Source organism: Paramisgurnus dabryanus, chromosome 23, assembly GCF_030506205.2.
Source record: "Paramisgurnus dabryanus chromosome 23, PD_genome_1.1, whole genome shotgun sequence".
Classification (NCBI taxonomy): Eukaryota; Metazoa; Chordata; class Actinopteri; order Cypriniformes; family Cobitidae; genus Paramisgurnus; species Paramisgurnus dabryanus.
In genome coordinates, this window is record NC_133359.1 from 6,086,361 (window position 1) to 6,102,872 (window position 16,512).

Sequence of the window (16,512 nt, forward strand, 5' to 3'; positions counted from 1 at the left end):
ATCGATAATTTTGACCCATACATTGTATTGTTGGCAATTGCAACAAATATACACGCTCTACTTACTGGTTTTGTGGTCCAGGGTCACATTAAAAAATTACAATCTTGCGAAACACCAAAATGTACAATGAATCATCTTGGTGTACACAATTTTTAATAAAAAACAGATGAGCTACATAGCATTTCTTGGCCACTCTTGGGACAAAAACCCACCGGGACAAAAGCATTCGCCTTGTGCATGTGCACAATACAAATAAAAACACTTTAGACCGAACACAAACCTGTGTAAATAGTCCAAATCACATCATTCGCTCCAGTTTCTGTTATCAGTCTAACTATTGTGTCTTTAAACTAGACATGTCCCATTAACTTAAATGAGGTAATGCCTAAAAATACGAGCTCTCGCTGACCCCAACATCGAAAGTCCGCCAATACAAACCGATATGCTTCTTGCATGAAGTAAAAGTGTCCAAAACAAGAAGTCGTTCTCCTTATGTGACCCAGACCAAAATTACCGGCATTTCAACACAGTGTCTTCCATGCATCAAGGTTTAACTGGATTAAGAGAAGCATGCATTGATGGGCCTTGTAAGTGTATGGCAAACTACAGCCAAGTCTTTACTTCATCAGCAGTGACTTTACCGAAGGTGACGCCAGCCACTCTGGAACACATTTCCCAATTACGATTATGATCAACTGGGGAATTGAAGAAATTTGCTCAACATTATACGAGCAAAGTAAAAAACATGCAAGAGATTGTGAGTCCGTGGTCTTATGTGATGCAATATTTATGAATTGTTTGTTCGTTCAAAAGTTTGCTTGACATGGTAGCCCATACTCAAAATGTGACCTCTTCATTTATAGTGAGTCGTGAACACACACACATCCAAAACAGTGGACAGTTATCATTGCAGCACCCGGGAGTAAATGGGCAAAATGTGCCTTGCTCAGTTGCAACCTTCCATCTGCAAGACTCAAACCAACAACCTGTTTAACCATTAGGCCTTTGTGAGGATTATAAACTTAGTACAGCCAAACCTATACACACATACACGCACTATTATCCTATTCAACAACAGCAGGGCTAAAACCACAGCAGGGGAAAATACACAGATGAACAGAACAGTCAAATATACAAATGACGTATAATTACTGACAGTTTTCAAACTGAACGCACAATGCCAGACTTGCATGCATGCAATCTGTGAGCCTTGAATGGCACACCGGTTTGTTGGTTCGTTATTTGTTTGTGTCAATGCAAATTCAACCAGAAAACCCACAAAATTAGATTCACTACAATGACTTACAGATGTTAAGTAGGAATACGATTTGAACATTATGCTGTGAAAAATAAATAATATGAAACCAACAGGATTTGCCTAATTAGAAAGTGCACTAAGGTAAATGGGACAGCCTACCTGTAGATGTATGTCGTCTTTGGGGATTCTGTGCCAAGGAACTAGAAGGAGAAAAGAAAGGTCAGTGATGGTGTTTGGTAACAAATTTTAATGAGCTTTCAGAAAAGTGAAATAAAGCATTCATTTAATTCTCAATAGCAGCTACATGGCTGACCCCAACCCCACATGCCCGAGGGTTTATCTCAGCCAATCACTTGAGTTGTAAATGTCATGTGATTAATCAGTCTGGAATCACTAGCCGTTTCTCAATGTCAAGGAAGGATCCTCGGAAGCCAGAATTTCGAGGATGCTCATGCTACGTCATCGACGTCCGTCGAAGGACTGTTCCAATGTCGAGGATCCTTGGAATTTCAGCCAAGGACTGAGTCCTTCGTTCGAGAAATATCCCATATACAGGAAAGGATACATATGTGTATCCTTCGCACTCTTGGCGCACTGAAATCACCCACAATCCTATGCGCGCAGCACCGAAAGCACACCTTTCATTGACGCTGCTAGCCTGTTCCATTTAACGTGTTCTCCGTATGCTTAAGAGGAGCCTCGCCTAGCGTCTGAAGGAAGTGACTTGTAAGGACTAGTCCTGCCAAGGAAGTATCCTTGACATTAAGAAACGGCCACTGGGTGCATCCCAATTCAAGGTCTGGATCCTTTTCAGGCCGCGGACTTTGAAGGCAATGAAGCGAACTGAACTGAGACGGTCTAGCCTACGGGGGAACTTGCGTCACTTGCTGTTCCCTCCCACTACGCTTGCCAGCGGGACACAACAGCTGAGACCTATTAGAATTTTAAACATATGGAGGCAGATTTTGGGTTTTATTTTAGAAAATATAACACATTGATGCAGATTAAACTATCCAACAGTATGTTTAATTCACCAACCTTTAAAATATACAAAAGCAAAACGCAACACGCACAATATTATACAGTAGCAATAATATTAATTCACATCACTATAACATCCTTTATAATAATAAAACAGTGACAAGGACCATTAATTTGCTAAATAAACACTTTTATTTTACTTCGGTTTTGAATGTTTATTTCAAAATACCCCAGAGTCAGACGTCATGGACACGCATTGAATCTTGGGAAAGCCAAGGTTGTGAAGGATACATCTATGGATCCTTGGTTTCAGGGGGAAAAAGAGCCACATTTGGAGGCTTGTATATGAAGGAGCTTTCAAACTGGGACAGCCTTCGTCGCGGCCTGGTGACATCATTCGCCTTCAGTCCCTGAATTGGGATGCACCAAGCCTTGGCTATCCAAAGATGCAATGACATCTGGGTATTTTGAAATAAACATTCAAAACTGAAGTGTATTTTTTGCAAATTAAAGATCCTTGTGACTGTTTTACCATTATAAATGATGTTTTAGTGATGTGAATTAATATCCTTAAAGGTGCAGTGTGTAATTTTTAGAAGGATCTCTTTACATAAATGCAAAATATTATACAAAACTATATGATCAGGGGTGTATAAAGACCTTTCATAATGAACCGTTATGTTTTAATTACCTTAGAATGAGATGTTTTTTTATCTACATACAGTGAGGGTCCCCTTACATGGAAGTCGCCATTTTGTGCCACCATGTTTCTACAGACGCCCTTAACGGACACATTTTTTACTAAGTTGTCTCCAACGATTACATGTTTGTCCGGTGGCGGCCAACGTAGCTTCTCTATGCGTTTCAAAGGGGAGGGGTGAGCAGTGGACTGAGCCGTTGGTTGCAATGCGTAACCTCACCACTAGATGCCGCAAAAATGTACAAACTGCACCTTTAAAGTGACGCAACATCCCCCGTAGGCTAGAGTGTCTCATTTCAGTTCGCTTTGTGGCCTTTAGAGGCTGCCTTGCCTTCAAAGTCCACGGCCTTTTCCCCTGAATTGGGAAGCACCCAATGATTGGTTAATGGCATCAGAAGACCATGCACAGTCCAAAGCACTTAACTAGGAACTATCCTGAGCTACGATGTCCATTTCATGCTTCAACATATAAAACCAATTCAAAACAAAAATAAAAAATGAACTTTTACACTTTATATGTGATTTATACGATTTGTGATTTATATTGGTTTTATAGTCGGTCTCAAAAAACTTTATTCTGTCATATTACATTGATGTTTTTGAATGTCCGTCAAACAAAACAGATGCCTTTTGCAACCAGATGTTGTTGTTGTATCGCAGAAGCCATACTAACTAGCCATGCCGCGACCCCTCTGCTTTTAAAAACCACATGTGCCGCTGGATTCTGAATCCAAACACCTGCCGTTATCCGCAGACATCCATCAATGTCTCATTGTTATTACCGATTAACATACGACAATGCCGCCTGACATTTTTCCATTATGTGTGTACTTGGGTGAAACCGGTCAGTTTGAGCGATGAATCTGACATCTAAAAGAGTTATGAACCACCGTTACGGATGCATTAGGACACCACAACTGCAATAATTCGTTTTCTATCACAATATTCTGTTGCACACAAACCTAACCTCACTTTCCCAGGCCGGATACACATACGCTATGTTACAGAACATCACCAGTTGGAAGCCGGCGCACCGTGAACCTTGGACAACACACATATGGAAGACGTAATTGAATTCAAACAACAGCTTCGCTTCAACCCCAGACAGTTTTTTGGAAGGAAAACAGATCCCTAAATTGAATGCGGGTTCCACCGTTTCTGCGGCTTTGTTTATTCTGTTTCGCTTTTTCTGGTAAGACCCTCGCTATTTTTTAGGATTTCCCCAGACCCAGCGGCACGTGTAATGTCATGAACTTTCATTATTCAACAGAAGACGAGAAGGGTTTCATGTATAGTGTAATATAAATGGAAAGAGTTGCTCCTCTAAGCCTCCTCCGCTGGCTTCGGCCGGAGACTTTTCCCACTTTGAGGAATTCTGCCAAGTTTGAGAAGCTGTAGAGTCTGTTATCACTCCCCACCTCACATGTCCTGAACATCTCCAAGCCGTGACCCAAAAACAATGTTACATGCGAAAACCAAATGTTACATAAATTGATAATCATGTATGGCTTGGCGAGCCAAAACTATTGCTCGTAAAAAGTAGTCAAACTGATTGCAGATCCCAACTACAGCATGCCGATCAAAAAGTAAGTCATTCAATTCAGCTTATTTAATGTTAATAATATATATTATGCTCAGCCCCCCTTAAAAATTTATATAGTTCGATTATAGTTTTTCAATTACATTAAAAGGAACCTCCAGTTTTTTTTTAATAGGCTAATTTTCCAGCTCCCCTTGAGTTAAACATTTGATTTTTATTGTTTTGAAATCCATTCAGCTGATCTCCGGGTCTGTCGCTAGCACTTTTAGCATAGCATAGCATAATCCATTGAATCTGATTAGACCATTAGCATTGCGGCAAAAAAATAACCAAAGAGTTTCAATATTTTTCCTATTTAAAACTTGACTCTTCTGTATTTACATCATGTACTAAGACCGACGGAAAATTAAAAGTTGCAATTTTCTAGGCCGATATGGCTAGGAACTATACTCTCATTCTGGCGTAATCAACGACTTTTCTGCGTATCATGTCTGCAGGAGGCGCAATGATATTACGCAGCGCCTGAAAATAGTCCCCATGCTATCTTCCAGTGCTGTGTAATATCAGATTCAATAGATTATGCTAAGCTATGCTAAAAGTGGTACCGCCAAACCCAGAGATCAGCTGAATGGATTCTAAAACGGTAAAAATCAAATGTTTAACTCTAGGGGAGCTGGAAAATGAGCCTATTTGTCTCTTTAAACTGACAACTCTGGTAGCGTGTTCGGTCATGACTTGACATCCAGTTTAAAATCTTGGTCCTGAAGCAATACTAGCAGATTTACATTTATAAAGAAGAAAAGTCAGTACACCATGCAAACATATGTACGTGCCATGACTTTCTGACAACAATGAATGCCAGCATATGTTATGCTTCATTTATAGTTTACCAAGCTGATTACTGTCAATTAACACAGGGACGCTTATTAAAATAACACTGGAAAATAAGAATAATCTCTGTGTAAACTTTAAAGAACTTGCTTGTAAAAGCACAAGCGACTGCGAGCTTAAACATGTTGTTCATATTAAACAGAAAAAAACTGACTACTACAGGAGCATTATAAAAACATAAACACATTTGTGGAATTAGCTATACTAACCAAAACAAAGTTTAGGATGTCAAACTTTGGCAACGTATGAAACAAAGATCAGCGAGTTTACTATTTTGCATTTTTTTACTCATTTGACATTTTAAAACACAATAAAAAAACACATTTAAAAAGTTTAAAGCAAAGTTTCTGCCAATCCAAATTTAGGAAATTATAAATTACAAATTTAGAATAAAAGTGTTTCTGTTTTTATTTCACAGTGATGAAATTAAAGAACAATTTTTGGTTCATAAAATAATCTTTCAAAGGTTTCTGAAAGACATTTTCCACTACAGTAATCTTTTTTGCAACAGAAAGGTTCAGTGGATGTTAAAGGTTTTTTAGGAAACCATACATTATTCTTAAATATATTTTGTAAATATATGCCTAGATAGGTTTATTTTTTTAAACAATTTCTGTATGGAGAAACCCTTTAGCCTTTGCTAATGAAAATATTTTATTTTATGTCTCCAATAAAAAAAAGATATTTATGAAACATTTCACAAAATTGCAAAAACAATAACAAAATAAGTAAAATTATAGAAAATCAAAAATGTACAAAATCTGTTAATAAAAACGAAATCAGTGTTATTATTGAAACAGCACATTTTGTGTTACTTTCTACACCAGTGGTTTCCTTTTTCACTTCAAGGCCCCCTAGTTGCCCACAACAATATTTGAAAGCCTCCCACTTACTCATTTTTTTCCAAATAAAATGAACTAAAGCTTGGAATGACTAGACAGATGAATATTCAGTACTAAAATGGCCAAAAATAAGAAACATTTTGTTTTAGGTTATTTTTAATGCTTGTTTTGTCCAATTTTTAATACTTTTAAGTCATCTTGAGGCCCTGCTGTGGGCCCCGGCCCCCCTGGTTGGGAAACACTGTTCTACACAACATGTGTTGTCACTTTAATTTATTTTAACGCAAAATCAACACATAATGAAACATAGGGCCAGATTTACTAACAGCTTGCACCAGCGCAAACCATCATTTTGTCGTTAAATAACGACTGTCGGGATTTACTAAAGATGTGCGGTGGATAATTAGCTCTGAAAAGGTGTGGTCTAGTTATTTTTGCGACTGACCTTATTGGACCTTATTGGTTAAGTCAGTGGTTCTCAAACATTTTCCGCGTGCGGCCCCCCTTGTGTACGGTGCATTCCTTTGCGGCCCCCCCAAAGAAAATTTATGACAAAAACTGTTCTAAAATTTAACATTTTAATTAAACAAAACATATTAAGTTATACAAAGTAGTGCTGATGGTTAGTAGCCTTATTTTTTGAGAACCACTGGGTTAAGTGACCTTATACTCACTTTTTGGGATGGCGCTCTCATGCCCCATTTAGTAAATCGGGACCATTATGTGTTAAATAGCATAACTCAAATAATTTGTAAAAAAATAAACACAACCGTTTTTAAAGTGTACAAAATATCAAAAATATTTTTGTATTTATTATTCTAACATAATATTCCTATTTAAGACAGTTTTTTGATGTAATCCAACCAGGTTTTGTGTAATTATTTGTTTAAATTATGATTTTATTGTATTAATAGTACCTTATAATGCTTAATAAAGCATGTTATGGAAAAGCTTCGGAGTGTGTTTTGATGTTTTATGCCAGGACGTTCTGGTTATTTTCCCTTTACTTACCAGAATGTCAACCCACAAACTTTTTTAACCCTGATACACAAACCAAATCATTTATATCTTTACCCAACCCAAAACCATGGGTTAGAAAAGCTTAGCATGGATCAGTCTCTAAATGAGTGGAGCCTTTTAAATGTAAGATTAAATTGTGTTTACACAACCTCAGATTTTCCTTTCTGTGCTCTCTATAGCTACTCAAAGGTTTGTGTTGCAGTCACGTCTCTTGTAAATCACAGTCACATGTTTAATGTTAAGCACAGAAAGTCCAAATAAAGATTACTTTCTCAGAACTGCTTAAAAAGTTACTTGTTATAAATTTATTGGTTGCTTTTAATGACAGTGGGTCTCTGTTTTGGGAATCTACACCAAAATGTGTTTGGCTTGTCATGTCAAAATATGTGTGTAGCCGCATCATGTGAGCTCTGTGCATCGCGCGTCATTTTAAAATATGGGGGTTTATAATAAAACCAGTGTTGTATTGCAGGGTATAGACAGATGTTGACAATACTGGCCAATTTTGGAGTAAACTAAATATCCAAGACTAGTCTTACATGTTACAAGCCGTTTAACCCCAGGGCCGCATTAAAAATGGGGATCGTGTTTGCCAGATACTCTGCAAATTATGTACCTTAAACAATTAACCAAAAAATGAAAACCGCCAGCATCCTTCCAAAACTATTACATTTTTAGGGAATATTAGAGAGAAATGGAAAAAAGTAATAGTAATTCCCTAATAATCGTCAATTTCCCCAAAGATCTGAAATCGCATTGGTCAGATAACATGGAAGTCCCACCCCTAACTCTTACCATTGGTTGGATTTAAACAAGCATGGGTGCGTTTCCCAATGGTCGCAAGTTCAATAGAGTTCAATGGTAACAACGTCCATAACGATGCTTTTGGGAAAAACACCTCGGAGCGTTTGCATATTAGAAAAATCAACCTAACAATGGTTTACTTATATATGTCCTGTCAAATTAAGATGGGATAAGAGAAAGTATAAGACACGTTTCAGCTTAAAGGGCAAATTTTTGAAAATCAGCCAAGAAAACTAAGACGTAACCGGAGTTGTTTTATCTTTCTATAATTTGGCACCCATCACCACATTAATACGCCCAAGGGTGCGATCTCCAAACATGTGTCTTCTTCAATCAAACAGCTCATCATTTTTACCTTATAGGAAGCCCTCAATCACTTATTTAGCATACGTCTACACATCTTATACATCATCTCATATTTCATACCACATCTGAGAGACGGCGAGTCTCATCAGGGGCTGCGTCCATGAGAAAGCGCGTTTGCTTCAAGCAACACTTTTCAAAGTAATACAGATGAGGACGGTCTGACAGCTTCCAAACGGCTCGTCCAACACAAACAACCATCATGACTCAGCTCCGGCCAACTACATATTAATCTCGCTCGCGAAAGCCGATTCCCCTTTCAGAAAGTAACTTTCTGTGGTAAACCCAACATATCTCTTAGTTGCCAGCAGACCGAGCTAAAATCCAGACGTACATGACACAACACTTTCCAAACCTGAGGGCCGAACCGAAACACATGCAAAATTAATCATAAATAATCCCAGTAAACAGACTGGAACAATAAACTTAAATGCTACTTTAAATGTTGTAAAGACCCAAGCAACCAAATAAACAATTTTGTGTGGCTGCAAATGCAAAAATGCCCATTATATATGGTATACTGCAAAGGTAAAAGGTCAGACTAGAGGAGACTGGGTCTAGTTGACTTTTTTACTTATTTATTAGGCTATGAAATGTTTCCATCTACACATGTGACCGAGACATGTTGGAATATTGTAATGGGGTAGGTTGTCACGCTGGACTGTTTATTATTGACTGTTGATTACTTGCCAAACTAAAAAAGCAAAAAAAAAAATCACGGTTTTTGTGTAATGACACTTAAAGCAGTACTTGTGACAACATGCCCCGGTCTTCCGTCATTGTACTATATGATAAAGAAAAGAGGATTGTTTTCGTTATCGTCAGCTTTCCTCCTCCAAACCCCAGACTTTGCAGGGCCCTGTGGTCAACGGATAGTACAGAGCTAATGAGCGAGTGCAAGTCTAAAAACAGAAAGAGGAAAAAGTATGTGATGTAATGTAAATACAGTCACAGAGGGTGTCCCTTTGAACTCAAAGCAGTTGAATCCAAAACCGGGAGACCTGTGGAAGACCTACAATAATACATAAAAACAGAACTGGCCTACTGTGAACCCCATCGTGAAATCAAAGGGGGGTGCAGGAGCTCTGGTTTTGGACAGCGGCACTTTAAAGGGGTCCAAATGGAGCTTATGAGTTTGGGCTCTTTCTACTATAAACTGTAAAGACACAAGTGCATTGCAGAGCAGCGTTAACATTTATGCATTTGGCAGATGCTTTTATACAAAGTGCATTCCATCTATACGTTTCTACGTGTGTTTAACCCATAACCCATGAAACACATTAACCTAGATCAACCTGGTCTCACAAATTTCCGTGGTATGGTCACGGAATATTTTGCTCATTTATCCATGTCATTGTCACGGATCTCCGCTTTTTTTCGTGTCCGTACCTTGGACTTTCTTTTCCGTGTTAGTTTCACATATTGGTTGCTCAATTGTTTTTCCCCTTTTTTTAAACCATTGTCGCTTGGGTTTGGGGTTAGGGTTAGGATGTCACTTTAACTATTGGTTTATACATTTTTTTCCGCATTTTTAAACAATTGTCGCCTGACGTTAGGGTTAGAGCAACAATGGTAAGAAAATAGGAAAAACATTTGAGTAACCAATACATGAAACTGACATGGAAAAGAAAGTCTGTTGTATGGAAATAGAAACGGAAAAATGCGGAGATCCGTGACAATGACACGGATAAATGAGAAAAAAAAACGGAAATTTGTGAGATCAGGCTGACCTAAATACATAAGTAATATTTTTGAATACATTGAACATGTTGAGGTGATGGCCAAATGAAGACCATAAATCTTTTTGGTAAATTTGTAATTCATTAAATTATTTATTATAATTATACACATTTTATGTTTTAACTTTAATATATGTGGCCTGTGCTGGCAAAATGAGTCAGAATGAGCAAATTTTCAAAAATGAGTAATTTATATTTTGATATTATATTTGATATTTTTTATTCTCTATTAAAAAACTTCAAAACAATGTGTGATTTGTTGGAATCTGACAAAAATGACTGAGCTGCCCTGTTTGAAATTGACAGAGTCAGCAAAGTCAATTTTGAGAAAAATCGAGTTAAAGACCACCAATTGTTCGATTCACGATTTTACATTTCCTTTGGTGTGTAAGTGTGTATTAGTACATGTTAACGATATGCAAAAGGTACAAACCCTAAAGTAAACGATGACGCAAGTTATCGTCTCCAACGTAAATCACTTTTCTTGGACTACAACAAAAACACGGATTGTAGGCAACAGTTTACTTCCTGGGATTGGTGATGTAGAAAAGACCGACATTATCATAATTCCCCTGCTTGGACTCACAGCCTATAAGTTAAATCCTGTTAGCATTGCATTGTGAGCGAATCTTTCAAACATGGTAAGGAGCGTCACATTTCCATCTGACGTCAGAGGTATTCAGACCAATCACAACGTACAGATAAGCCGGCCAATCAAAGACACGGAGCTTTCAGGAAGAGAGTGAAATCTAGAGCTACAAAAATGTGCGGTATGTAGAAAATAATGTTTTTTAAACCATTAACCACGCAAACACATTGTATTATACCAAATACACAAAATAACATTTTTTAGCAATGAAATAGGTGCTCTTCAAAGATTTTTGAGGGTTCAAAAGCAAAATCACTACTCCCATACCTTATAATCACTAGTAAAGTAATAAATTTGGTACACACAACATAAAAAAACTATATCTATAGCATGCTTCTGATCTGTCAGTCAGCACGAGGAAGTTTGTTTTCATGTGTTATCTCTCTTAATAATTATGGTTATGATATGTAACTGTGGGTATGGTTCTTCTCAATATGTTGTGTTTGGGTCAAATGTGCGTTTCATGTAACACGTGACCTTTCCACGTCATTACGCAATTACGTGAGGTCGCACTGGCTCGTCACACAGCCGGAGGAAGAAGAGAAGTTGTGGTTTAAAAGTTTTTTTTTTTTTTCTTGCATAAAATTACAATCGTTTCGCTACATAAGACCCTTATACCTCATTTGGGATCATTTAGAGTCTTTGAAACTGCAATTTTAAACTGCATTAAAACTGTTAAGTGTTGGGGTCCATTAAAGTCCATTAAAATGAGAAAAATCCTGGAATGTTTTCCTCAAAAAACATAATTTCTTCTCGACTGAACGAAGAAAGACATCAACATTTTGGATGACATGGTGGTGAGTAAATTATCTGGATGTTTTTTAAGAAAATTTACTAATCCTTTAACAAAATTCTACCATCTAACAAGCAGACAATAACAGGGATGACGGAGGTTTGCCTCCATGTTTATTCTTTGCTACTAAATCAGTCTAAAGTCAAGTGTTCAGAGAAGAAACAACCGGAACATCTGGCCGCACAGCAGGAATACGCAGCGACTGGATCTTCAATCGCAATGTCCATCAGCAACTTGTAACAAGGGAGTTAAATACAGTAAGTGTGTGATTTCCACTTTAACCGAGTGTTTGCCTTGGAAATCTGGAAACCACAAAAATCCGAAACCCTATTATTGTGTGGACTAAAGTTATGGATCCCTGTTGGTGCTTAATAACATGGGAAAAGCGATAGGCCGCTTTGATTCGAACACGGATCTCCGGCATATATTTCTTCTGTTTTGAAAGGAAGCGATGAAGAATGTCTCGCACAGTAGCCCTTCGCATGCAATCCAGTTTTTCTTCATCATAGAGCGGCATGAAGGTCACAGGTTGTGGAAGATGCAGACTCTGAGGTCTCAGTCTGCTAGGAGCCAGTTCTTTCAGGTGGTTGTCACTCTCCAGGGTGTAAGATTGGGACCGGGGGCCTCAAGCCGATCAGCTGGTGCACAAAGGGCCACTGTCTCAGCAGGGATGGTCGGAGCTTACCAGGATTGATGGGGTGGTGTTGAAAGATGGGGATATCAAGCAAACAGAACGTCTTTCAGAGCCTGACCACCGCAAGGGGCATGTGAGAAGGCTATGGACCCCGTCAACAACATTAAGCTTTGGCGTAGAAAGTAGGAACACCAAAACTGGTTCCAAAATGGACCAGGATAAACTGTAGGACATCTGTTATGTTGGATCAAAATCGAAATAGCTCACAATTGATACATTTTGACAGTTTGTGATTGTTTTCAAGTTGGATCTCTGCAAGAACGACATTCTGTTCCAATAATGGCTGAAACCCACCCAAGTCATATTTGATCAACTTCAAAGCAACTTTAAAGCCAAAAACATGGTAGGTTTAATGATATAAACCCATAATTTTGGACTTTAAAGAGACACTCAATTTTTGAAAATATGCTTATTTTCCAGCTCCCCTAGAGTTAAACATTTGATTTTTACAGTTTTGGAATCCATTCGTCCGATCTCCGGGTCTGGCGGTACCACTTTTAGCATAGCTTAGCACAATCCATTAAATCTGATTAGACCATTAGCATAGTGCTCAAAAATAACCAAAGAGTTTCAATATTTTTCCTATTTAAAACTTGACTCTTCTGTAGTTACATCATGTACTAAGACCGATGGAAAATTAAAAGTTGTGATTATCTAGGACGATATGGCTAGGAACTATATTCGCATTCTGGCGTAATAATCAAGAACTTTGCTGCTGTAACATGGCTGCAGCAGGCGCAATGATATTACGCAGTGCCCGAAAATAGTCCCCTTGGTTATTTTCTATTTTCTGTCAGTCTTAGTACACGATGTAACTACAGAAGAGTCAAATTTTAAATAGGAAAAATATTGAAACTCTTTGGTTATTTTTTTTGCGCAATGCTAACGGTCTAATCAGATTCAATGGATTATGCTAAGCTATGCTAAAAATGGTACCGCCAGACCCAGAGATCAGCTGAATGGATTCCAAAACAGTAAAAATCAAATGTTTAACTGTAGGGGAGCTGGAAAATGAGCATATTTTTAAAAAAGTGGAATGTCCCTTTAAAGCAGGGGTCTCTGAACTTTTTGTGAGCAAGGGCTACCACAATGGATAAAACAATATGGAGGGCTAAATTTTGGTAACTACTAATTTAATCACGATTAATCATTAATAGGGCTGGGCAAAAAAATAGATTTTCCGATTAATCGTTTTTTAAAACCTGGTCGATTGAGAATCGATTCTCAAAGAGCAGAATCGATTTTTTTTCTTTCGTATTTATTTCTGCAAACATTGAACGAAAGTGATGTTATCAAGGAGCGAGAGGCGAACCTGTCATTCATTCATTCAGTGCTTAAAAATGGCGGTTTCAGGTGCTTCATCAGTTTTATTAATTACCCAATTGTAACCTGCAGTTCACTGTTCTTTTTATTAATATAGTATTTGTATTAAATCTATATTCACTGAGTTGAATCGAGTATAAAAACCGGCCCAAGAACCGCAATCGAAAAATGAATCGATACCCAGCCCTAATCGTGAAGCATCCCTAGACGGTATCATTTAAAAAGTCCTAATATATACCATTTAGGAACAGATATGTACCTTTGAGGTACAAAGGTGTACATTTTAAAATGGTAGTGCACCAGTGACAGCTTTTGTATCTTTATTTCTAAAATTGTGTATAACTAAAATGTGCAGAGGATGAGAAGAAGGAATTGTTTGTTGTTTCAGAAGCATCGGGCAAATAGATCAGGGAATGAAGATACCACACGAATTAAGCACACAAAGTCCCCTATTTTCGTCTTCCAGTTTTTATAAACGCGTTTCCCTTTCGAAGGAATTTATCTGCAATGCAAAGCAAGACCACAGTGTCAAACAAAGGCAAATATGTCATGAATTATATAACGGAGGATATTTTGCAGAACAAAAACTGCAGGCCTGTATAATTATGATTTCCAGTGATTACAAAACTCTAAATGATTGATGCCAACTACCTCATGAGGTTTTGATGAAAGCTTTGAGAAACTCTGAGAAGCTCGGGTTTGTGGACAGGAAATAGTCCCTGAGGTCATGAGTTGAGGTTGGGTTTGGTCTGAAATTATTTTACTGGTGAGCAATACCCATCATGCCCTTTAATTTGAGCCCTGAAGCTACACGAATGCTAAACATGAGCCTATAAACTTAAACACCCTTGAATAGGTGATGGCTCTGTTAACTCTTCAGTTACAAGTGGAAATAAAGCTCAAAGAGACATTTGAATCTGATAGAAAGTCAATAAAAAGTGATATCTACCAGACCAGAGCACATGTCCAATCCAACACAATACATCAGATGTGATCTGAATCCTCACAAGCTTGAAAGATCTCACGCTGACTTTTAATAACACCACTAGAGTTCAAGAACTCACTTTGGATGAGTGAGATAAGCGTTTTTTAAAAAACCTATAAAGATTTGGATTGTAGTCATTAAAAGTGAAATATGTTTTTTTAATGTTTCAAAAGCAGCTTGAAGTGTGTCATTTGTAATTCTTATTTTCTTATTGTTGTAAACACTGTGGGTTTTTTGGTGTTTTTAAAACTGGGATTTGTTTGTTTGTCTGGACTCACACAGCATCATTTGCTCAAGAGTTTTAGGCTTTTTGTGAACATTTGTGAAAGTTTAATAAAACAGAGGAAAAAAGTCCCATAAACATGCAGTGAAGGTGAAAACTTATCTATCTATCTATCTATCTATCTATCTATCTATCTATCTATCTATCTATCTATCTATCTATCTATCTATCTATCTATCTATCTATCTATCTATCTATCTATCTATCTATCTATCTATCTATCTATCTTTCTTGTCTATCTAACCATACATCTATCTATCCCTATCTGTTTCTACCTTTTTATGTAAATGTTCTTATCTCTGTCCCTCCATCCATCTATCCATCAATCTATCCTTATCTGTTTCTACCTTCTTTCTCTAAATTTTCTTATCTCTGTCCATCCATCCATTCTTGTCTATCTATCCATACATCTATCTAACCTTATCTGTTTCTATCTTCTTTCTCTAAATGTTCTCATCACTGTCCATCCATCCATCCATCCATCCATTCTTGTCCATCATCTATCCATCCATCCATTATTGTCTATCCATCTATCCATTCATCCATTGTTGTCCATCTGTTTCTACCTTCTTTCTCTAAATTTTTTTATCTCTGTCCATCCATCCATCCATCCATCCATTCTTGTCTATCAAGCCATCCATGTTTGTCCATCTGTTTCTTCCTTTTTCTCTAAATGTTTTTATCTCTGTCCATCCGTCCATTCACCCATTCATCAATCAATTCTTGTCCATCCATCCTTCCATTGGTGTCCATATGTTTCTACCCTCTTTCTTTAAATTTTCTTATCTCTGTCCATCCATCCACCTATCCATCCCTCCATCTATCATCTTTCTATCTTTCTATATTTGTATCGATCGATCTATCTATCTATCTATCTATCTATCTATCTATCTATCTATCTATCTATCTATCTATCTATCTATCTATCTATCTATCTATCTATCTATCTATCTGCGGCAGGCGCTGCATTCAGCGCAGTCAATGATGTCATCAACGTCTGAGCGCGTTCACGAGCTCTTTGCTGTTGCTGCTGCATTTTGCTATCTGAGGAATTAAAACGTGGAAGAAACGTTCACAACATTTCCAAACCCCATTACGGTAATGTGCAGCTAACCCCCTCTGTGTATGGTTGTATGGTTTAAAATGTGACTGTCTCAACGTTATATTAGTAGAGATTTTAGATTCATCTTCTTGGTACAACGCCAAAGTTCGCCAAAGTTCACAAGGACGCGGAATATCACACATGTTCACATGAGGTAAAGTTGAATGCAAAAATAAATTTCTCTAATAATTTTTATCTAAAAATTTTTTGAATCATTATTGAACATTAAAATCAATCTGGCTGTAACTTATGTAATTTTCGTTGTTTATAAACTTTATGGATTTAAAATTACATTAATTTTATAGGATTATGCAGTTGTTGTGCAAAATGTATTGACACAATTAAAGAAGTCATTAAACAAAACGTGAATAAACAAAACATGCCGTTCCAGATGTAAATGCCAATATGTCATTATTCCGATTGAATAGTATTTGATATGAAAGTTAGTCAACACTTTTATTTTGGAGGTTTTTGTCATGAAGGCAGGAAGGCTCAAAATAGTGCCATGGAAAAGACTGAAAGCTTTATAATATTTCGTTTGATGT

At 37.4% G+C, this 16,512-nt stretch overlaps 1 protein-coding gene across 4 annotated transcripts in view; it reads right to left on the reverse strand.

The window, feature by feature from the left end:
- znf469 (zinc finger protein 469) overlaps positions 1 to 16,512 on the reverse strand; it is a 359,871-nt gene that overhangs the window by 276,288 nt on the left and 67,071 nt on the right. For all 4 annotated transcript variants that reach the window (XM_065292186.2, XM_065292187.2, XM_065292185.2 and 1 more), the window contains exon 2: positions 1,418 to 1,458. The gene's annotated coding sequence lies outside the window, so the exon portion shown is untranslated. The remainder of the gene's footprint in view (positions 1 to 1,417; positions 1,459 to 16,512) is intronic.